This window comes from Pipistrellus kuhlii, unplaced genomic scaffold (assembly GCF_014108245.1).
Source record: "Pipistrellus kuhlii isolate mPipKuh1 unplaced genomic scaffold, mPipKuh1.p scaffold_m20_p_42, whole genome shotgun sequence".
NCBI lineage: Eukaryota > Metazoa > Chordata > Mammalia > Chiroptera > Vespertilionidae > Pipistrellus > Pipistrellus kuhlii.
The window spans coordinates 3,862,177-3,885,937 of NW_023425543.1; the positions used below are offsets into that span (position 1 = coordinate 3,862,177).

The window sequence follows — 23,761 nt, forward strand, 5'->3', positions numbered from 1 at the left end:
TGATTATAAGGCTGGAACAGCTTTTCAGTGTGTGTATGTGTGTGTGTGAGAGAGAGAGAGAGAAAGAGAGAGAGAGAGAGAGAGAGAGAGAGAGAGAGAGAGAGAGAGAGAGAGAGAGAGAGAGAGAGAGAGGTGGGCATTTACAGTGCTGGATCCTATGTGTGTAAATGTAAGTATTCCATATATTGTGCCGTCCAAACTCTGAGACTATTGGAGAATGAAAAGAGGACATTATTGCCGAAACCAGTTTGGCTCAGTGGATAGAGTGTCGGCCTCCGGACTGAGGGGTCCCGGGTTCGATTCCGGTCAAGGGCATGTGCCTTGGTTGCGGGCACATCCCCAGTGCCCAGTGGGGGGTGTGCAGGAGAAAGCTGGTCGACGTTCCTCTCTCATCGATGTTTCTAGCTCTCAATCCTTCTCCCTTCCTCTCTGTAAAAAATCAATTATATGTAATATATATATATATATTTAAAGAGGACATTATTAAAAAATTTCCAAGGCTGTCCTGGGCATGAAAGCAAGCATCCTATGATTTTATTATAGACAGCTTCACCCACAAGTTTAAGGAAGCAACCCAAATCATAGCCACGGGGATTATTCATCCCTGTTTTTGAACAGCCAACAGGAAGCTTTCCCAATAACTAAAGACATCATAGAACCATTGCATGCTGGGACTTCAAACTTGCAAACTCTACCTCCACTCTCAACAGGACTGGCCCGGAGGCCTGGCATCAGGCATGCTGAACTCACTGCCAAGTTACACGCAGGCAGTGGCTGTCAACTCTGGGTTTCTCGGCGCCTGCGCCATCTTGGCCTTCAAGGGAAGTTCTCGAACATCCAGCTGCAGCTTCTAGTGCTGTTCTCGCAGCCACGTCCTTTCCCATTTCCCTCACAGTGACTAAGTTGATGAATTTAAGCTCAAAAAATCATAACTTGGTCTTTGGAATCCTCTTTTGGTGAGGGTATTCTGAAGGAAAAGTTTCAGGTGGTAGATGTTGCTGGTTTAAAAAAAAAAAAATCTGGCCGAAACCGGTTTGGCTCAGTGGATAGAGCATCAGTCTGCGGACTCAAGGGTCCCAGGTTCCATATCAGTCAACGACATGGACCTCAGTTGCAGGCTGGGGACCTGATCAGGGCTTGTGCAGGAGGCAACCCATCGATGTGTATCTCTCACATCAATGTTTCTCTCAGTCTCTCCCTCTCTCTTCCACTCTCCCTAAAAATCAATGGGAAAATATCCTCGGGTGAAGATTAACAACAACAAAATCCTTCATGTTTTGGGTTGATAAGTAAATAGGAACGTAGTGTCCAATTTTGGTGTTAACCTAAAACTATTTTTAAAAGAACGTCTATATGGGAACTTTAGAAAATGAGTTAGTGCCTTAGAGAAAGAGTCTTGAATAACTAGACAAAGACTTATTAAGAACTAACCGTGGCCCTAGCCGGTGTGGCTCAGTGGATAGAGCGTCAACCTGCCGACTCAAGGGTCCTAGGTTCGATTCCGGCCAAGGGCACATTCCTGGCTTTCGGACTTGATCCCCAGTGGGGGTCCTGCAGGAGGCAGCCAATCAATGATCCCCTCTCATCATTGATGTTTCTCTCTCTCTCTCTCCTTCTCCATTCCTCTCTGAAATCAATAAAGAAAAAGAAAAGAAGAACTAAGTGTGTCTCATGCTCTCATGTGCTCCTCACAACACCCCATCACCCGAATTTTACAGAGGAAAGTGGGGCACAGAGAGACGAGTACTCACCCAGAATCACCAGGCGAGGAAGGGCGGAGGCAGGATTCAAGGCCAACAGCAGAAGCGCCAGGGCGGGTCGCTCTCACCCATCCCTTAAGGATACAAAAAAAGCAGACACTGACTCTGCAGAAAGAAAATAAACAGAGCATGCCACCTGCTATGGCCACTGCTGCCTGCTGCCTTCCAAAGGACTGGGAAATCCTGCTGAGAGGCCCCAGGGGAGTTTAGACCAGTCCGCCTTTATATGTTCAATCCCCTCTTTTTTTTTTTTTTTTTTTTAATATATTTTATTGATTTTTTTACAGAGAGGAAGGGAGAGGGATAGAGAGTTAGAAACATCCATGAGAAACATTGATCAGCTGCCTCCTGCACACCCCACACTGGGGATGTGCCCGCAACCAAGGTACATGCCCTTGACCGGAATCGAACCCGGGACCCCTCAGTCCGCAGACCGCCGCTCTATCCATTGAGCCAAACCGGTCAGGGCCCCTCATTTGTTCTCTTTATAACAAGTCACGCACATGCTTTCTGAAGAGCATTTCACAGCCTCATCCTAACGCCTAGTCATCCCAGGCCAAGCCTCACTGACTTGAAAGCAAAAAGGCCTCCATTCTGTCTCTTAAATAGCCGCCCGCAGGAAAACTTTATAGAATGAAGTAACAGGGCTCAACAGCATATCGCGAGAGCCAAAGCAGAGGGGGGAGATAGACACCACGGACAAAGAAGAAAGCCATTCTAAGCGTTGCAGGTGTCATGGGTCCTTACTGAAGCCACAGCCAGTGCGAAGCAGAAGATGGGCGTGTCTCTTCCTCCTCCCTCTGCCTTGGGCTCATTCTGTGCTTCTCTTTTCAGCCGCCGTGACGGGGATCATGTGTTAGCATTCCCGAACTGGGTGGACACGTCCCTTTCTGGAAATGTTGGCTGAAGCCACGTTCCTGACCTGGCGGGGAAACACCAGCCTGCACAATGGTAAGTCCACCCGGGGTTTAGGCCTCCCAGCTGCTTTCTGTGGATTTGAATCAAGCCGGAGAGATCTCCCCTGATCTCAGGAGCCGCTTCATGCCTTCCTTTCACGACCTAACAAATCATCTCAGTCTCCTTTTGCCAACACAAGCAGAGGCAAACCCTGGATTGGGCCACGCCTGTTTCCCCAGCACGTGTGCAGACATATGTACGGCCACCACGCAGAACTATTTAAAGACACAGAACTAGAAAACAGTGGAGCAGAAGCAAGTGTGAACACACACGCGCATACACACACACACATCCAACTGGCAAACAGATCTAAAGCTGTTTTCTGGGACCCCAAATTGCTTTGACACAGAGTCAGAACAAGAGGGGTCCCTCACTAAAATCCTTTGCTACAGAAGCCTGGATTTTTCTTTCCCAAGATGGAATAAATAAATGCCGAGGTGAACTTTTTTTAGGTAAACATGACAACTGAATGCAAAATAGAGCATCGGCAAAGGATTCTCTCCCCTCTTTCATCCTGGAACACCGTGGCTATGGGTTCTCTCAAAGGCAGACCTAGCCGAAACCGGTTTTGCTCAGTGGGTAGAGTGTCAGCCTGCGGACTGAAGGGTTCCGGGTTCGATTCCGGTCAAGGGCACGTGCCTTGGTTGCGGGCACATCTCCAGTGGGGAGTGTGCAAGAGGCAGCTGATGGATGATTCTCTCTCGTTGATGTTTCTAATTCTCTATCCCTCTCTCTTCCTCTCTGTAAATAATATTAATAATAATAATAATAATAATAATAATAATATATATTTTTTTTAAAGGCAAACCTAGAGGGTCTGGGGCTCAATTCAGGCCTGAGGGCTGTCTCTGTTCAGGACTTCCACGCCTTTAGAATGGGAATGGTCTTCAGAAGTCCCTGGCTGGTAGATTTTTTAATGCAGTGAGTCCTGGTCCAGTGCCGATCGGCCTTCTAAGGGTTATTGAAACCCAAGCTCTGGGACACTTGGGTGGGTGAACAGGATATAGGAAGCTCCCATTTTTCCGCATCATAATTCTAAAATACGTTGGGGGCAAATGAACATTGCTGCAAAGGCCACTTCCCTTCTCTGGCTAAATGGCTCCTCCCATCTCTTCCAGCCCTGTTGTCCCCCGGTAGGGTGGTGCTTTCAGCCCCAGAGAGTTGCATTTCAAGTCAGTCAAGTGTTCAATTCTTGGTAAAGCATCTGCTATTATAGAAGCTGTTTCGGGCTCATAGAATTTTAGCACAGACCGTCTGGGGATGAGTAGGTGGGGAACCAGCGTGGACGGAATGCCAGCCAAGCCTGGCATGTTGTTATTGTTTACGTCTGCGTTATTCCACCTTATTAACTGCTCTTGTTACTCCCGGTTGCCGGGATGAAATCAGGGTGCATGCACAGAGGTTAAAGTGACTAGCTCAAGGCCATGCAACAGCGGCTCAATTCTAGGTTAGACTCCAAACCCTGCATTCTTTCTGGCTGCTTCCCACTCAAGGGTTGGCTTAAGGTCCACCCTGCCCCGCACGACCCTATCAGTCTCCTAGCATCGCTAGCAGGAACTCCCCTGCAGTTCAAGAAACATATTCCAGGCGGCTGCCCCCACCTGCTTCCCTCTCTTTGCGGTTTGGTCCCTCACTTTCCTCCCTCGTCTCTCCCCTGGCCGGACCCCCCCAACCCCCCCGATTCCACCCCCTGTGTCCTCGGCTACAGGTGAGTCAGTCGTTCGGCCTGGCGCCATCAGATCCCGCAGCTGAGCTGCCAGATGGTCGCCCTCCTCTCCTCCCAGCCTGAGATGACACCAGAGCGTGCTCAGTCCTCCCCAACCAGCTGGAGATCACAATTGCCTCCCTCTCTGTACCCGCCCCCAGCAACATCAAACGCGACCCGTGTTTGTTTCAGCCCCCTCCTCCCTTTTCCCGCCCCCCTCCCGGCCTTGCCCAATAAGGGCTCTGCCCAAGGGCCAAAGACGTCAAAAGTAACCAATCGTCTGTCTTAAGGTCCCCGCCTTTACGCCGAGGAGCAGCTCCGTCGGCCAATGAGCGTGCGGGGCTTTTAGAGCGGCGGCTGAGCCGCCCAATGAGCGCGGGTTTCCGTGGTTGGGGGCGTGGCAGCGGCCGTCGTCAGGGGCGTGGCGGCAGTTGCCTGGGCGGGCCCGGTAGCCGCGGGAGCCGCACTGGCCAGGGGTTCCGGCTGCTGTTCCATGAGCGCCACCGCGGAGCTGCAGGAAGCGGACCGGGGGCGAGCCGGGCCTCCGAAGTCAACCACGCACAGGTAAATCCGGGGCCGAGCGGACCCCGCCGAGCCGCGATCGCGCCCCGAATCGGTCGGGTCAGACCCCCTGTAATCCCCCGCGATCCTCATCGCGGCTCGGCCCATCGCACCGCTGCCCGCGCGCCCCGGAGCCCCGGGGCCTGTCACCTGGCGCCACGGGAGTCCCCAGGGCCGATTCGCCAAGTGGCCGGGAGGGAGGCTGCGTGGCCCGCAGCGGGTACGCGTGCCCGAAAGCCCTTTGTCCCCTCCGGCCCCGGCTCCCGAGGCTGGGGACATCCCGGACCGGAGCCTCCCTCGCCGGCCATCGGGGCGCACTCGGGACCCTGGGAGGGGGGCGGGGGAGGGCGGGTGTGCTGGCTCAGATCGGTGACGGAGGTCCGGGATCCGCACCCGAGAGGAGAGGGCCAAGAGGCCTGATCGCAGCCCCGGGTATCCGAGGGGTCTCTGCGTTTCTGCTCCAGGGGTACCCCCAGGACCGGCCGGGTTCAAGTTGTAGGAAGGCAGCTTTTGACCCACTTGGGGACGCACTTGCTGAGCTCGCCCGGGCTCCGAGCACCGTCCTAGGCGCTTCGTGGGCTTTCCCGCGAGCAGAGCTGTCTAGCGCGGGGGGGCAGGTGGCTGCCCGCCGCCAGGCGTTTGCCTCGACCTTGGAAGCGTCTGGTCCGGGCAGAGGTCAGATGACAGCCACCTGTCTGTCAGGGATGCTTGGCGAGGACCGCCGAGGGAGAGGGAGGACGGCGTGACCCACCTGTGAAGCCTGTCCCCACTCGCAGCCGCGCAGCCGCGATCCGGGTGACTTGCTCGCCTTGCCTCGGAAGGATAACTTCTCGGGTAGTTGGCAAGTGGATGTTGCATTCACTCATCCTGAATTTTGTGGTCTCAACTCTCAGGAGTGGGTGTAAAAGAGAATAGACTATACCAGAAACACACGCTTCATTCAACCATCATGGAACTCTTTAATCTGAATTGTGGACTGCCTCTCTTAATCTTCCGATTCCTCTCCTTCAGCCTGTCAGGTTCACCTGCATTCCAGAATGTAGGATCTGGGGAGACTGTAGGTTGGACAGAGTTCATGTGACCTGCAGCCAGAGCTTGAGGGCCATTTGGTTAAAACCACATTAAGTCGAGTCCCAAAGAGAAAGCATACAGTATCCGTTGACCGCCCTCTGTCATATGAGATGACATAATAATCTCCTGAAGGTCAGGAGGCAGGGAACTTTGACACCACTCGCTTGCCTGTTTTAGGATGAATTAACCTTTGCATAACCAGTCAGAGAGCAGGTCAGTCCATGCAGCTTGGGCTGGTGGCATTTTATTTATTTTTTTTAGTTTTTGTTAATCCTCACCTGAGGATATTTTTTTGTTGATTTTTAGAGAGTGGGAGAGATAGAAACATCGATGTGAGAGATACACATCGGCTGGTTGCCTCCAGCACACACCTCGACCAGGGCTGGGAAACCTGCAACCAAGGCATGCGCCCTTGGCCGGAATGGAATCCGGGACCCTTTAGTCCTCAGGCCGATGCTCTAACCATTGAGCCAAACTGGCTAGGGCTGGACTTGTGGCATTTTAGTGCTGAACACAGCTTAGGTAGAGCTCATCTAATCTTTCTCCTCAGTGCACAGGTGGGGAAACTAAGGCCTGGGGCGGCCCCTGATCAGCACAGAGCCAGGGGTAAAGGATGTTCCATTGACTCTCGATCTGTCAAGTTCATGACTGTGTTTCACTCCCAGCCCATTTATCTCACTCTTGATGTTTAAATGCTAGGGGGTCCAGAGAGGTCAGGGGCACAGATTTGGGTGTCATAGTGCCTGGACTTGAATCCTAGCTTTGCTTCTTTCTAGCCGTAACTTTGGGCAAGTTGCTGAACCTCTCCAGACCTCTGCTCATCTATAAAACAGGAATAATAATAGTACTTAAGCTGAAACCGGTGTGGCTCAGTGGATAGGGCGTCAGCCTGCGGACTGAAAGGTCCCAGGTTCGATTCCGGTCAAGGGCATGTACCTTGGTTGCGGGCACATCCCCAGTGGGGGGTGTGCAAGAGGCAGCTGATCCATGGTTCTCTCTCATTGATATTTCTAACTCTGTCCCTCTCTCTTTCTCTCTGTAAAAAATCAGAGAGAGAGATTAATAATAATAATAATAATGGTACTTAAATTAAAAGGTTTTTTTGAATGGTACATGAGATACTATATCTGAAGCACTTAGTTTAGTGCCTGGCACATAATAATAAACATTATAGATTTGCTGAATACAATGCTCTGTTGCCATTTTATACAGTTTGCTTCTTGTCCACACCCAGTATTTTTTATCAGGAGTTTATTTCTCTCCCTGCAATTCATTAATCATATTCCAGGTTTTATTGTAGACGACTGTGTGGTTTTCCAAGTCACATTACATTTTGTTTATTTTTCTCTTTTATTAAATTTGGGCATTCATTTTTCTCCGTTAGGTTTTTTCCTTATAATTTAAACTCCAGATTTATTTTATTCTTTTTTTTTTTTTTTAAAGAGGGGAAATCCCTCAAAGTGCTAGTCTCCGATGATATCAATTTCCACGCATGCTTCCAAATATCTCCTGCTTCTGCTTGGCCCTCCTTCCCAGTTGTCAGTGCGATGCAGCCCGATTATAAATGGGGGAACGTTTTTAGATTAAGATTTCATGAGCCACTGTATTAAGTGCTTTTCGGAAGTTCAGGGATCGAGTGTCAAATGCAGTTAAGCCGGTTACTTAGTCATTCGAGCGGCAGCAGCGCCCAGCCTTGCCGGGCAGACACACAAGTGTGTGACTGCTCCTTGCCACGAAGCCAGCTTGTTCCCTGGTTTCTGTGTTTTTCCTGGTCTTTCCTTGAGCTTGAAATAAACCAGATGGCAGGTACCACGGAACAACAATCTTTTTCTCTCATTTTTCTCTATTTCCTTTTTATTTTCACCTTCATTTTCTTTATCACCTTTACAGCTTTGATAGATACCTACTCTGTTTGCCAGCTAATTTTTTAAAAATATATATATATATTTTTATTGATTTCAGAGAAGAAGGGAAGAGGGGAGAGAGAGAGAGAAACATCAATGATGAGAGAGAACCATTGATCGGCTGCCTCCCGCACCACCGCCCCCCACTGGGGGATCCAGCTGGGCATGCGCCCTTGATCAGATTCGAACCCGGGACTCTTCAGTTCGCAGGCTGACATATTTCACTGAGCCAGGACACGTTTGCCAGCTAATTTAATTCCTTTTGATTGAGGAGACGCCTGTCACGTTTATTTCTTGCAGGAATCTGGTCACCTTTGCTTTTCCCTCCTCTGTGTTCTAGAATAAACCAAAGGAGATCACTGTTCATTAGTTGGCACCTTCTTCAGAGCTGATTCTGAGGTTTGTTTTTTCATTTGGGACATTGCAGAGCTCGGCCATCTTAGAATAATTGCTTTGGTCCCATTGTTTGTGTGTCAATAATGGGCCTCTTTCTCTCCATCTGGCTCTCTTTTCTCATAACGTCCTGGTGGAAGGGCTTCTCATTTACTGTTCTTCTTTTGTTTGTTGTTAATCCTCACAAAAGTGCATTTTCCCATGGATTTTATTTTATTTTATTTTATTTTATTTTATTTTATTTTATCATCATTCACTTAATGAGACTTCCATATTATTTCCCCATTGATTTTTAAAAAGAGCAGAAGGGAGAGGGAGAAACATGGATGTGAGAGGAACATCGATCAGCTGCCTCCTGCACACTCTCTACTGGGGATGTGCCCGCAACCAAGGTACATGCCCTTGACCGGAATAGAACCCGGGACCCTTCAGTCCGCGGGCCGACGCTCAATCCACTGAACCACACCAGCTAGGGCTATTCTTTCATTCTTTACTTACACCTTCCTCCTGGTTATCTCTGGCAGTGCCCACAAAGAGTATAGGGGTTCCCCCCTGCCCATATCCAGAGCACACCGCATTTCTTTGGTCTCGTGGAAGACAGGGTCAGAGTCTGTCTTTTTTTTTTTTTTTTTTTTTTTTTTTTGCCTAAAACCTGGCTCTTTGAAAAGCCGTAGCAAAGAGAGAGAGACTTCCAGTGTAATGCCATACCGCGTGGCAGACCTCCGCTGTGGCCTACCCCTTACAACGTTCCGCCTGTTATCGCAGTGCGGATCGCTTTCAGATCCGCACGTTTATTTCTGTTGTCCCGGTTTCTGTATTAAACGTTTTCTGTTTATAAAATGGCTGGTGTGGACGGGGCGGCCAGACCTGTTGTCGCCTTTGAAGCTTGTGCCCTGACCCAGTTGGGCGATGCAGTTACACAAGGATCCATTCTCTGATCTTTTTAAAAAATATATATATCAATATATTTTTTATTATTATTTTTAGAGAGGAGGGAGAGAGAGAGAAACATCAATGATGAGAGAGAATCATGGATGGGCTGCCTCCTGCATACCCCACACCAGGGATGAAGGCCTCAATCCGGGCCTGTGCCCTGACCGGGAATCGAACCCTGACCTCCTGGTTCATAGGTCGATGCTCAACCACTGAGCCACACCGGCCGGCCATTCTCTGATCTTTTTCTTCTTTTAATTTAATTTTATTTTTTAAAGTATTACCAATAGTAGTACATATGTCTTCTTCCCCCTCCCCCCATTGACCTTCCCTCAGCTACCCCTGTCTCTCTTCCCCAACCCAACCCCGTACTCCGATCTTTTATAGCAAAGTAGCATCTAGGCAAAGGGCTTAATGGAGAATTGGAGCACTGGTTCCTGGTTCTCTTTTGTTCTCCGGCCGTGAAGGTCCATTAAGTTCCGCAGACTGAGCATCTGGTGCATGGCGGCGACACAGCTGTCCAGATTATCAAGTGTGTTTGGTTTGCTGCATAAAGATTATTTCACCTGTGTTGCACATTAAAAACGTTTTAATGTTTTTAATTAAGAATAATTTTTCAGCCGAAACCGGTTTGGCTCAGTGGATAGAGCGTCGGCCTGCGGACTCAAGGGTCCCGGGTTCGATTCCGGTCAACGGCATGCACCTTGGTTGCGGGCACATCCCCCGTGGGGGGGGTGTAAGAGGTGGCTGATCGATGTTTCTCTCTCATCGATGTTTCTGGCTCTCTATCCCTCTCCCTTCCTCTCTGTAAAAAAATCAATAAAATATATTTAAAATAATAATAATAAAAATAAAAGAATAATTTTTCAAATAGGTAATACATTTATGTGTTGAAAGGAAATATTCGAAAACTACAAAAGGCTGGACGGTAAATATGTCTCTGTCCACCTGATTCTGCCACCTGTTGTTTTTTTAAAGATATTTTGTTTTCTTCTTTACATTTAAAAAAATTTTAATATATATTTTTATTGATTTCAGAGAGGAAGGGAGAGAGAGAGAAACATTGATGATGAGAGAGAATCATGGATCGGCTGCCTTCTGCACGCCCCACACTGGGGATTGAGCCCACAGCCCGGGCATGTGCCTCTGACTGGAATCGAAGCTGGGACCCTTCAGTCCGCAGACTGATGCTCTGTCCACTGAGCCACACCAGCTACGTGGTCGTCATGGTTTCTGTGGCTCCCAGATTCTTGCCTCTGTTATGTTCCTCTCATTTCTTCAGTGTGCCTTCATCTGCTTTTCCTTACCTCTGAGTCTAATTGAGTCACCTTGAACTCGAATCGAATCTTCACGATGTTAGTCAGCCAACCTTATCTAGAGCTGTGACTTTCTGCTGTTTGCTCACTGCTGGGTGGCCACATTATCAGCCAGCTGTGCCACAGATAACCGCGTTATGTAATCGAGGGAGGGGCGGGGTGCTCTCTCGCGTATAAAAACTTCCCATTTGTTTTCAGTTCCTCTAATAGGCACTCCTCTATGTGCTGTTTACTTAGTCATGCCAGTGAGAACACTAAATAACAAGCAGGAAGAAGCCCTAGCCGGTGTGGTTCAGCGGTTAGAGCGCCAGCCTGCGGACTCAAGGGTCCAGGGTTCGATTCCAATCAAAGACATGTACCTTGGTTTCGGGCACATACCTAGTAGGGAGTGTGCAGGAGGCAGCTAATGGATATTTCTGACTCTAGCCCTCTCACTTTCTCTCTGTAAAAAAATCAATAAAAATATATTTTTTAAAAAAAATAACAAGCAGGAAGTCCAATATAGACTTGCCAAATTTTAATTTTTTTCAAATAAGGGGGGGAAAAAATCCTATCTCCCATTGTTACCATCATTTAAGAAGTTGTGGGGGGAAATCTAGAAGTATTCCAAAATAAAAAATAAAAATTATCTTAAAAAATGAAATTAACAGCTCTGGCCAATGATGTTCAGTGGTAAGAGCAACAGCCCAAGGACTGGTTTGTGGGTCCAACCCCTCAACAACCATTGAGTGAGGGTGGAAGTGGGTCCTACCCTCGAACCCAATTGGTTAAGTTTGGAAGTGATTCCCGCCCCTCAACTCCCATAGGGTGAGAGTGGCAGTGGGGGACCCTCAACAACCATTGGGTGAGGTTGGAAGCGCGTCACACGCCTCAGCTACCATTGGGTGAGGTACAAAGTAAGTCCCACCCCTCAACAACCATTGGGTGAGGTTGGAAGTGGGTCATTCCCCTCAACTGCCATTGGGTGAGGTGGGAAGTGGGTCCCTCCCCTCAACTACCATTGGGTGAGATCCAAAGTGGGTCCCACCCCTAAACAACCATTTGGAAGTACGTAGGTCCACAAGGCAGGGCACAAATTAATTACAGAAATGCAGATCTCTCTGAACAACCCCCACCTGTAGGCCCAGCCCTTTTGACTGGCCCCGCCACCTCCACTCTGCTCATGCCCCATCTACCCTCAAGGATCAGGGCCAGTTTCCTCTTTTGCACTAATAATAACTCACAGAATTGCGGCGAGTAGCAAATGTGGTAGTGTCTGAGGGTGTACTTTGTAAAGAGTAAATTCTGTAATCGGTCTGAACTGTCAACACCAGTGCATGTTGTGACATGTTTGAGGAGTAACTGAGGTCATATCTTAAAATCACAAGCATTTGATCATCGGGGAGATATACAAATAAGAACGTTTATCGTCCTCTAGTTCTGTTGTGTCATTTTAAAAGAGGGACTTGTGCGCTGCCGGTGTGGCTCAGTGGTTGAGCGTCCACCTATGAACCAGGCGGTCACAGTTAGATTCATGGTCCAGGCACATGCCTGGGTTGGGGGGGGGGGGGGGAGACATGCAGGGGACAGCCCATCGGTGATTCTCTCTCATCACTGATGTTTCTATATCTCTCGCCCTCTCCCTTCCTCTCTGAAATGAATAAAAAAAATATTTAAATTTTTAAAAATATTTTCTGGATTATATACGTTCATATTGGATGGAAAATATCATGGACAGGCCGTAACCAGTTTGACTCAGTGGATAGAGTGTCGGCCTGCGGATTGAAGGGTCCCGGGTTCGATTCCAGTCAAGGGCATGGACCTTGGTTGTGGGCACATCCCCAGTGGGGGGTGTGCAAGAGGCAGCTGATCGATGTTTCTCTCTCATCGACGTTTCTAACTCTTTATCCCTCTCCCTTCCTCTCTGTAAAAATCGAAATATATTTAAGAAAAAATACCGTGGACACGTTTGTGGCATCGGATGTGTTGGAATGAGTAGCAGAAAGCATGAGCCGTCCGGTGGTATTTCCGGGTTTTATCTGACCGCCAACAGTCAATGCGCGAATCCCATCTCCCTCCTCTTTGGGGACCTTTTGTTCCGGTGCCTCAAACAGCCTGTTTTTGCTCCGAATCCTCTTTATCCGTGAGCAGTTTCTGAAGTAGAGCGATCATTCTTTGAGCCTCGTAAGAAGTGCCTTGGGCAAACAGGGAACGGGGAAAGAGAAATATGCCATTGGACAGAGGTTTCCCCCCACAAGTGCTAGAAAACAGGAAGCTTTCATGGTGATGGATGGTCATTTGCCTGAACTTGGAGATAATCTTTAAACTCCCCCAAAGCCGCCGAGAGCCAGGTCGCATTGAGCTTTCCCTTCGTCTGAGCGCGGCAGTTACTCAGGAGGCCTGCGCCTCTCCACTTAGCCCCGTGCAGTAATCTCAGAAGAAAATTTTGCTCAAGAGACCAGAGTATACGTTACGCCTTCCCCACAGAGTCAGTCAATATTTACAGAGTGCCCACTGAGCGCTCAAGACCATACATTTAAACTTGTGTAGAATTTACACAGTGAAGCCCTAGCCGGTGTGGCTCAGTGGACAGAGCCGTGACCCATGGACTGAAGGGTCCTGGGTTCCATTCCAGTCAAGGGCACCTACCTTGGTTGCAGGCTCCTGGCTGGCCGAGCCCTGGTCAGGGCACATGCAGGAGGCAACCAAACAATGTGTCTCTCTCTCCCATCGATGTTTCTCTCACTCTCTCTCTCTCTCCCTCTCCCATCCACTCTCTCTGAAAACCACTGGAAAAATATGCTCAGATGAGGATTAACAACAACAACGGAAGAATTTACACATGAGGATTGAATTAGACCGGCATAGACAGAATCCCCAACAGAGATGACTAGTAAGGGGACCTGCCACCGTCATGGAGATGAGACTCAGATCCTCTGGATATGGGAGGGTCTTTGCAAACGCGAAGGTGGGAGATGGCATGATTGTCAGGGCCGGGAGGGGGCGTACCCCCCCACCCGCCATGGAGGTTTCCATGTGGTTCAGCAGGTTGAGCAGAACCGTCTGGATGCGTCTGGCTGCCCTTGAGGGCTTGCAGTGAGGTTCAGACGGTGAATGACAGTGCTAGTCTAGCATCCCATGGATCTAGCGTCTCCTTACACCTACTCACACCCCCTGCCACATGTTAGTCCCTCAGGTGCCAGCCCAGCACGCATGCAACACACATGTGGTGCAATCTCCCAGGCGGATCTCTGGAATTCCTTTGCAAGCAAAGCCTGAAGCTTCATTCCGCTGTGACTCACTCCTTCTGCTCCCAGACCTGTCCCTCTGGTCCCGTCCGCCGGCCTCCTGACTGCCCCGCATTCCTGGCCTGGCCTCGGCCTCTGAGCCCAGCCCGGTCTGCACCTGCCCCTCCTCCTCATCTTCTCGTCTGTTCCATGTCTGCCTGTGGCTCCCCAGCTCTCTGAGGCCACCTCCTCCTCTCTGTCTCCTTGATTTGAATTCTCCTCCTTTTATAAGTGATACTTGAGGATTTCACAGATTGGCACTGTTTTCTAATTATTTTATGAGTGCCCTGCATTATGCTTTTTAAAAAATAAATTCTTATTGGTTTCAGAGAGGAAGGGAGAGAGAGAGAGAGATAAACATCAGTAATGAGAGAGAATCATGGATCAGCTGCCTCCTGCACACCCCTCACTGGGGATCGAGCCCACAAATCTGGGCATGTGCCCTTGACTGGACTCGAACCTGGGACTCATTAGTCTACAGGCTAACGCTCTAGCCACTGAGCCAAACCAGCCAGAGCCTGCATTATGCGTTTTTCATAGCCCAGCAGGAAGCTGATACTTTGGTACCCACGGGGGTTTGTGTGTGTGTGTGTGTGAAATGTCAGAAAGGGGCAGAGGGAGGGGCAGACTGTCCTCTTTATGTATAAGCCACCACGCATTATCCACCGAGGCGCTCCCAGCTCCCACGGGTAAGTCAGTTCCGGGGAAATGCGATGATGGAGAAGCCTTGACCTCATTTCTGATGAAATCACCTTCCTTGGTGGCTGGTCTCTCCCGGGACACGTGCCTGCTTGGGGAAGGGTCCCCTGGGCGAGGAAGAGCCACTGGAAATGAGCCGGTGGCTGACTGTGCCCCGTGGGCCGTGCACCTGCCTCGTACGGAGCGGGCACAGCAGGCACAGTGTGGGTGAGGGGCAGCCTCGCCAGGGGAAAGGAGGGGCCCCCCCGGCAGGGGAGAGGCGTACGTGCCAGGACTGTGCGCGGCCAGGACCCCTGTCGGCACACACACAAGGTCACACCTTGAAACTGTTCATGGACTGAAACCGGTGTGGCTCAGTGGATAGAGCATCGGTATGCGGACTGAAAGGTCCCGGGTTCGATTCCGGTCAAGGGCATGTACCTTGGTTGCGGGCACATCCCCGGTAGGGAGTGTGTAAGAGGTAGCTGGTTGATGTTTCTCTCTCATTGATGTTTCTAGCTATCTATCCCTCTCTCTTCCTCTCTGGTAAAAAAACAATAAGATATATATATTGTATATATATACTTTTTAAAAAGAAGTTTCCTTTGAGAGCCACATTTTTTAAACTTAAATTTTTTCAAGGACATGGTATTTTGTGGAAGAGCCACACTCAAGGGGCCGAAGAACAGCCTGTGGCCCGCGAGCCGCAGTTTGCCGACCACGGGTAGAGCTGATATTTGCGCGCTCAGCTGAATCGCAGAGGCAGAGAGACCAAGCCAGTAAACATCTGTGCCCAGAATCCGGTTTGTTTTGTGCTAACAAGCAGCTGGGGAGCCTCTGCCTCGTTAGCTGATTACGGTCTCCTGCTTGGAGCTCGCCGGGTGACAACGGACCTTTGGAAAGGATGTGGCGCTTTCTCCCGCCTCCGCGGGCCAGGGGCGCGGGCCCGCTGAGTCACCGGAGGGCATCTGCGCATGTCCCCTCGCAGCGGGGGTCTGGAAGTCAGGGCAGGGCAGGCAGCTCGGTTCCCTCTCTCAGGCCCTGAGAGGAAGGCTGTTAGGGCCTCTCCTACCGGCTGGTGGCTCCTGGGCTCAGAGACGCATCACCCCACTCACTGCTGTCATCTCCCTCCCCCTCTCACTGTCTGCGTCTCTGTCCACATTCCCCTTTTTTAATACGTTTTATTGACTTTTCACAGAGAGGAAGAGAGAGGGAGAGAGAGTTAGAAACATCGATGAGAGAGAATCATCGATCAGCTGCCTCCTGCACACCCCCCCACTGGGGATGTGCCTGCAACCAAGGTACATGCCCTTGACCGGAATCGAACCCGGAACATTCCAGTCCGCAGGCCGATGCTCTAACCACTGAGCCACACCGGGCTCGGCTAGGGCCCCTCTTATTAGCATGACCCCATTGTAGCTTGCCTGCATCTTCAACGAGTCTCTTCAAATAAGGTTCTACGTGGGCATGGATTTTAGGGAGACACCTTTTTGTTTTAATATTAGAGGCCCGATGCACAACATTCGTGCGAAGGTAGGCCTTCCCAGTCCCCTGCCAACTGGTCATTCCAGAAGGTCGTTCCACTGTCCAGTCTAATTACCACCTTAGCTCTTTATTATATAGGATATTTTTTATTGATTTCAGAAAGGAAGGGAGAGGCAGAGAGAGATAGAAACATTAATGATGAGAGAGAATCATGGATGTGCTGCCTTCTGCACGCCCCTCACTGGGGATCAAGCCCACAACCCGGGCGTGTGCTCCGACTGGGCATCAAACTGTGACCTCCTGGTTCGTAGGTCAATGCTCAGCCACTGAGCCACACCGGCTGGTCAGGGGGGTGCTGTTTACCCTAGCTAGTGAGTTTTCAGTGCTTAAAGTCTCCGTTCAGATTTTTCTGCTTCATAGTCAGTTTTGGATTGTCAGGGAACATTAATAATTCAAGGCTGATGCAGGTACCCTGTTTCCCCAAAAAATAAGACAGTGTCTTATATTAATTTTTTCTCCCAAAGTTGCGCTAGGTCTTATTTTCAGGGGATGTCTTATCTTTTCATGCGCTAGGTCTTATTTTTGGAGGATGTCTTATTTTCGGGGAAACACGGGTAGAATGAACATGGTGGAATTATTAGCATCAATGGCACAGCTGAAAATGCAGGACGGTGGAACTTATTATTATTATTATTATTATTAATATATTTTTATTGATTTCAGAGATGAAGAGGGAGGGGGAGAGAGAGAGAGAGAGGGAAACATCGATGATGAAAAAGATTCATGGATCGGCTGCCTCCTGCACGCCCCCTACTGGGGTTCGAGCCCACAACCTAAGCATGAGCCCTGACCGGGAATCGAACCCTGATCTCCTGGTTCCTAGGTCGATGCTCAACTATTGAGCCGGCCGGGCGGGCGGGCTGCGGAGCTCATTCGAGGGAATAAGAAAGGCCAATCTCGTGTGGTTCCGAGGTCCCCAGTGGCTGGGCAGCCGCTGTCTTCTGTTACCCAGCTCCGGGCTCCGAGCCCTTCAGCCAAGCACTGCAATTCTATCCCTAGAATCTCAGAAATTTTGAGCTGCAAGAGGTCCCTGGTATTATCTGCTTCTCATGTAACCCTCTTGTTTTACAGATGAGGTCTTTAGGGCCCAGAAAGGCTAAGTGGCTTGTTCAAGGTCACGGGCATGGAAGGGACAGAGCAGGACAGAGCAGGCACGGAGACCCAGCCCCGTGGCCCTGTCTCTCCCGGCCTCTGGGCCTCCATTGTAAAATGTCGCTCTTGGCAGAGACAGGGAAGCCAGGCCCCGCCACCCTGGTGGGAATGCCAGTCCAGCGTGTCTCAGACCGAGGGCCACCCTGAGAGCTCCTTTGTGATGGGTGCTTGGCAGCACCTTGCGTTTCCTTGTTCATGTAGAGGCTACAAGTGGAATTTTAACTATGAGTCCCTGCATCTAAATTCCACTCCCAGCCCTGGCCGGTGTGGCTCAGTGGATAGAGCGTCGGCCTGCAGACTAAAGGGCCCAGGGTTTGATTCCGGTCAAGGGCACATACTTGGTTGCAGCTAATGCTCCATCTACTGAGCCAAACTGACTTTGGCTGTCTTCACGTTTCTAAAGTATATGTAGTCCTAACAGAAACTTATTTTCTGCCTCGTTAAGATGAGAATTCTACTTCATCGCAGTCCCATACAATGCTAAGCATAGTGCTAGGCACACAGTAGGTCCTCAGGCCCACTCAAGTTCAAGAGCGGTGACCCTGGTGACTGCGGTAGAACTGCCGTTCTCTTCGGGAATTCGGGTTCGAGCCCGGAATCAAGGCTGCCTATTTGGACCAGAGTCATTACAACCCTCTCCTAGGACTTCCTTCACGGAATTGAATTCCCTTTTAAACCCTTGTCATTTTTCAAGGGTTGAGTAAATGAATTCTCTCTTGCGTTTTGCTATTTAAAAAGGTTGTAGGAGGATGCTGCCTATCACTTCACTCAAGGCCCTCTTTTGTCAAGTCCCACGGATTTTTTTAAAATTAAAAAAAAAAATAATTCCGTGCCTTGCCAAAGCCGGTGTGGCTCAGTGGTGGAGCGTCGGTCTGCGGACTGAAGGGTCCCGGGTTCGATTCCGGTCAGGGGCATGTACCTTGGTTGCGGGCACATCCCCAGTGGGGGATGTGCAGGAGGCAGCTGGTCTATGTTTCTCTCTCATCGACGTTTCTGGCTCTCTATCTCTCTCCCTTTCTCTCTCTGTTAAAAATCAATAATATATATATATATTTTAAAAAATAATAATTCCATGCCTGAAAAGCCCTGCTTCCCCTGAGTGTCTGTCATGGTTTGTGGGGTAACTATACAATACACGTTAACTCTCTTTCCATTTTGGAGAACTGTGGGTCTAAATGGGTTTCCCTCTTCCCCCTCGCTGTCAAGAGACCGAAAACGCGTTTTGGGTTCATCACGCAGGCAATGGCGTAGGATGGTGGCACAGGTACTTTCCTTGTTATGAGTTTCTTTTTGTTGTTCTTGCTAATCCTCGCCCAAGGATATGTCTTCCCCTGATTTTTAGAGAGAGTGGAAGGGAGGAGGAGAGACTGAGAGAAACATCGATGTGAGAGAGACACTCAACTGGTTGCCTCCTGCGCTCGGCCTGACGAGGGCCAGGGATGTAAATGAGGCCCATGCCCTTAACCAAATCAAACCCGCGACCCTTCAGTCTACAGGCCAATGTTTCTTAATTTTCCCTTGGGTTTTGCTCGTTGCTATTTTAAAATTCTTTTTTTTTTCTCCCCACCGAAACTGGTGTGGCTCAGTGGATAGAGCGTCGGCCTGTGGACTGAAAGGTACCAGGTTCGATTCCGGTCAGAGGCATGCACCTTGGTTGTGGGCACATCCCTAGTGGGGGGTGTGCAGGAGGCAGCTGGTCAATGTTTCTCTCTCATCGATGTTTCTAACTCTCTATCCCTCTCCCTTCCTCTCTGTAAAAAAATCAATAAAATATATATATATTTTTAAAAATAATAAAATTCTTTTTTTCTAGCAAAACCATTGGACACAGACAGTAGCAGGGTGTGAGGGCTTTTACTTGGGGAAGGGGAATGTGAGGGAGAGGTCAATGGGGGGGGCAAAAGGAGACTCATACTTGAAACACTAAAGATTTTTTTTTAACTTCTTTTTTTTTCTAATAACAAAAATATTTGTAGTCATTAGGAATTTTGGGAAAGAAAAATCACCTACAATCTAATAACCCGGTAACTGTAGCATCCTTAACGACTTGGGTGTATAGCATTTCCTCCTGTGTCATTAGAAATTGCAGACTCCAGGAGTCTGGAAAAACAGTGGCTTACGCAGGCAAGGGTTTATTCCCTCGCCTAAAAGAAATCTTGAGGTAGGCAGTCTAGGTCTGATAGGATGGCTCCATTAAGGCATCAGGAACTCGAAGCTTCTTTCTTATGACTCTGCTGTCCTCTCGATGTGGCTCCGAGAGTGACCACAAGGCCCCTTCACGGCCCCAGGTGACTGCTGGGTTGCAGCCATGTTTCTGCATCCCAGGGGGTGAGGGAAGGAAAAGGGCCGAAGAGTTAACTCCCTGCCTTTTATTTTTTAAAATAATATTTTATTGATTTTTTTACAGAGAGGAAGAGAGAGGGATAGAGAGTTAGAAACATCGATGAGAGAGAAACATCGATCAGCTGCCTCCTGCACAATCCTGTTCACCCCCCACTGGGGAAATGCCCACAACCAAGGTACATGCCCTTGACCGGAATCGAACCTGGGGGATGTCTGACTGCTGGCTTAGGCCCGTCACTGCCGCTGTGCTCACCAGCTGTGGGGTCAGTGTTGAGGACCATGATAGGGCGTGGTGGGGACTATGGCAACCAGTAGAGAGCACGTTCTGTGCAAATGGGTTCCAGCCACCCAGCTGCATTCACTGTTGCTTTTTTTCCCCCCAAGAGAAATCAGAAATCCAGATTTTTATATGAAACCTGGCACTTAGATCTGAGCAGCTAATACATTTAGATTTTCATAATGCCAGCCAATGCCGAAACCGGTTTGGCTCAGTGGTAGAGCGTCGGTCTGCGGACTGAAAGGTCCCAGGTTCGATTCCGGTCAAGGGCATGTACCTTGGCTGCAGGCACATGCCCAGTGGGGCGTGTGCAAGAGGCAGCTGGTCGATGCTTCTCTTTCATCGACGTTTCTAACTCTCTATCCCTCTCTCGTCCTCTCTGTAAAAAAATCAATAAAATATATTTAAAAAAATAAAAATGCCAGCCAAAGGCAACACCATCCCGTAGGATCCGCCCCTTGTTTTTCACTTGGCAGCGAAGCCCAGTGGCTTCTGACAGGGCCGGAGGGGTCTGCTCTTCCGTCCCCAGCCAAACAAACCTGGTCTTCTGTGGCTGCTTCATCTCAAAACACAAAGACACGCTACACATTTGCAGTTGAGCAAGACTGCTCCAAAGGTTCACCGAATCTCCCTTCCACGGGCTTTTGTTTTCTGTTTCAATCATTTTGGGGTGGCGGAACCCGAGAATATTGGGCCGGAACCCCGGCTCCACGGCTTCCCAGCTGTGTGATTCGGGGCGAGCTTTTCATCCGTGTCTTCTCTGTGTTTTCCTGCGCCGTCCATTTTCTCTCTTGCTTGCTTCTCTCTCTCGCTCTACGCTTCTCGCTTTCAAGTGGCACAGTGTGTGCTTAAGACAAGGATCGCCGGAGCCAGATAGGAATCTTGGCTTCTCTGTCTACTAGCTGTATGGCCTTGGGCAAAACTGATTCAAGTTTTCTGTGCCTCACAGGGTGTGGGAAGGATTCAGTGTGTTAATATGTGTAAAATACACAGAACAGAGCTTGGCACACAGTGATATATAAACACTGTTCTCTCTCTCGCTTTTTTTTTTTTTTTTTTTTTTTTTTCCCTCCTCTGCTGCTTTGAAAGGTATGGAGCCCTGGCCAATTTGGCTCAGTGGCTAGAGCGTCGGCCTGCAGACTGAAGGGTCCTGGTTTTGATTCCGGTCAAGGGCACATGCCCAAATTGTGGGCTCGATTCCCAGTAGGGGGCATGCAGGAGGCAGCTGATCAATGCTTCTCTCTCATCATTGATATTTCTATTTCTCTATCCCTCTCCCTTTCTGAAATTATTTTTAAAAAATTTATTTATTTTTTTAATGAAAGGCTCCCTAACCGGTCTGGCTCAGTGGATAGAGCATCAGCCTGCGGACTGAAAGGTCCCGGGTTCGATTCCGGTCAAGGGCATGTACGTTGGTTGCAGGCACATCCCCAGTAGGAGGTGTTCAGGAGGCAGCTGATCAATGTTTCTCTCTCATCGATGTTTCTAACTCTCTATTCCTCTCCCTTCCTCTCTGTAAAAAAAAATCAATAAAAATATATATATTTTTTAAATCAAAGGCATGGATCTCCAGCACAGTGGGCTGGCTCTGGCTCTCCGTCTCACAGGAACACTCTTAGCTCCTGGTTCCTGTCCACAGCCAGCCTTCTGCCCCCAGGCCGGACCCAGACCCGCCGGCTGTGCCCACTCCCTACCCATTCCTTCTAGTCTGCGCCCTTATTCTATTGTTCCCATCGCCGTTTATCCCCGCTACGCCCTCTTCCACCTCCCACCGCTGTCTTGACCTAAAGCCTCATTAGGTTATTGGTTAGACAGAGACAAAACCTTCCCGGCCTTTCTGAAGATGATGTTACGAGATGAAAGGGGGAAAGCAGGGCTAGTTTGCTTTTGCAAACGCTCTGAGCGCAGCAGATAGCTCGTCCTGGAAACAGAAAGAGCCGTCACTCTGCGGGCTGGCACAGGCTTCCCCCAGCAGGCCGGTTCCAACCGCCAAGAGTGTGACACACATGTTAATTACAGACATTGTCTCTCCCCCTAAGGATTTGAACTGCAGAGAAATGTAAATGCGCTTTTATTTCGATTAAATCGCTTCCTTCTTGTCCCCCATCTTTTCAGCTTGTAGGTAAATCTGAAGAAGAGAGCTGACTTGCCCGGCCCAGCTGGACAACATTTCAAGTTCAGATTCCCACCTAGACAGAAGCAAAGTACGGAGGTATGTATTGTCCAGACTCTTGTCCAGCTTACTTCTTTCTTCCTTTCTTTTTTTTTTAAATATATTTTTATTGATTTCAGAGAGGAAGGGAGAGAGAGAGAGAGAGAAACCAGAAGCATCCATGATGAGAGAGAATTATTTATTGGCTGCCTCCTGCAAGTCCCCCATTGGGGATCAAGCCAACAATCCGAGCATGTGCCCTTGACCGGAATCGAACCCAGGACCCTTCAGTCCGGAGGCCGACACTATCCACTGAAGCCAAACTGGCTACGGCTACTTTATCTTTTTAAAAATATATATATTTTATTGATTTTTTTTACAGAGAGGAAGGGAAACACTGATGAGCCGAAGCCGGTGTGGCTCAGTGGTAGAGCGTCGGTCTGCGGACTGAGGGGTCCCAGGTTTGATTCCGGGCAAGAGCATGTACCTTGGTTGCAGGCACATCCCCCGTGGAGGGGTGTGCAAGAGGCAGCTGATGGATGTTTCTCTCTCATCGATTTTTTAGCTCTCTATCTCTTCCTTCCTCTCTGTTAAAAATCAATTTTATATATATATAATTTAAAAAAATCTCTCTCTCTCTCTCTCTCTCTCTCTCTCTATATATATATATATATATATATATATATAGATAGATAGATAGATATTTTTTTTTTTAAAGAAAGAAAGAAACATTGATGAGAGAGAAACATCGATCAGCTGCCTCCTGCACACCCCCCACTGGGGATGTGCCTGCAACCAAGGTACATGCCCCTGACCGGAATTGAACCTGGGACCCTTCAGTCCCCAGGCTGATGCTCTATCCACTGAGCCACACCAGTCAGGGCTATTTTATCTTTTTTATTTGATAAGTCTGCTTCAACAGGGAAAATTGAAGCCACCTGCTGCTTTCTCTCTTCTCTTCCCGACAGGGCGGGGGGCAAGAAAGAGTCCCTGTCTTGAGTCCATAGCCCCAGCGTCGGGTCAGAGAAATCTTGGAGTTTCCTGCTACATCTTGCTTTGAGCTCTTTCCTCGCTGGACTTAAAGATCCATGTTAACAGGCTGAATCGTCTCAGATGTCTGTTTCTCGTTGGCCTGACTGGCCCAGGGCGCAGGGCTGTGATGAGGTGAAGGACCGGGGCCATAGGTTGAACGCTGGCACTGACTCTAACCTTAGCCCTAACCCCTTGGAGACCCCCCTCTCCAGAAAGCTGTGCATCGCACAGGCTGCCCCAGGGTTCCTGGGACCCAGAATCCTTTAGGGACCTACACACTCCAAGTGAATAATCCTGTTTCAGGCCCAGCTGGCATGGCTCAACGGTTGAGCATTGGGTTGGGGCACAGGCCCAGGTTATGGGCTCCATCCCCAGGGTGGGCCATGCAGGAGGCAGCCGACCGATGACTCTCTCTCATTGATGTTTCTCTCTCTCTCTCTCTCCCTTCCTCTCTGAAATAAATAAAAATTAAATATTTTTTAAAAGAATCCTGTTTTAGGAATTCATAAACAGCTAGTTGGTAGAGGGGACATGTCTCCAGATGTTGAGTTTCAGGGAAACTGTCAACTCTCTCAAGTTCAAAGGTGGCCGCACTGAACGTGTATTTAGCGGTCTAGCCCGGATGGATAAATTTTTCTAAATAAATTTATTAATTTTTTACAGAGAGAAGGTGAGAGGAATAGAGAGTTAGAAACATCGATGAGAGAGAATCATCG

At 49.2% G+C, this 23,761-nt stretch overlaps 1 protein-coding gene across 2 annotated transcripts in view; it reads left to right on the plus strand.

Moving 5' to 3' along the window:
* The first annotated feature begins 4,845 nt into the window (after positions 1-4,845).
* ABHD2 (abhydrolase domain containing 2, acylglycerol lipase) overlaps positions 4,846-23,761 on the plus strand; it is a 46,325-nt gene continuing 27,409 nt past the window's right edge. The window contains exons 1-2 of one of the 2 annotated variants that reach the window (XM_036411830.2): positions 4,846-4,986; positions 21,977-22,073. The gene's annotated coding sequence lies outside the window, so the exon portion shown is untranslated. The remainder of the gene's footprint in view (positions 4,987-21,976; positions 22,074-23,761) is intronic. The other variant, XM_036411829.2, reaches the window with a different exon arrangement.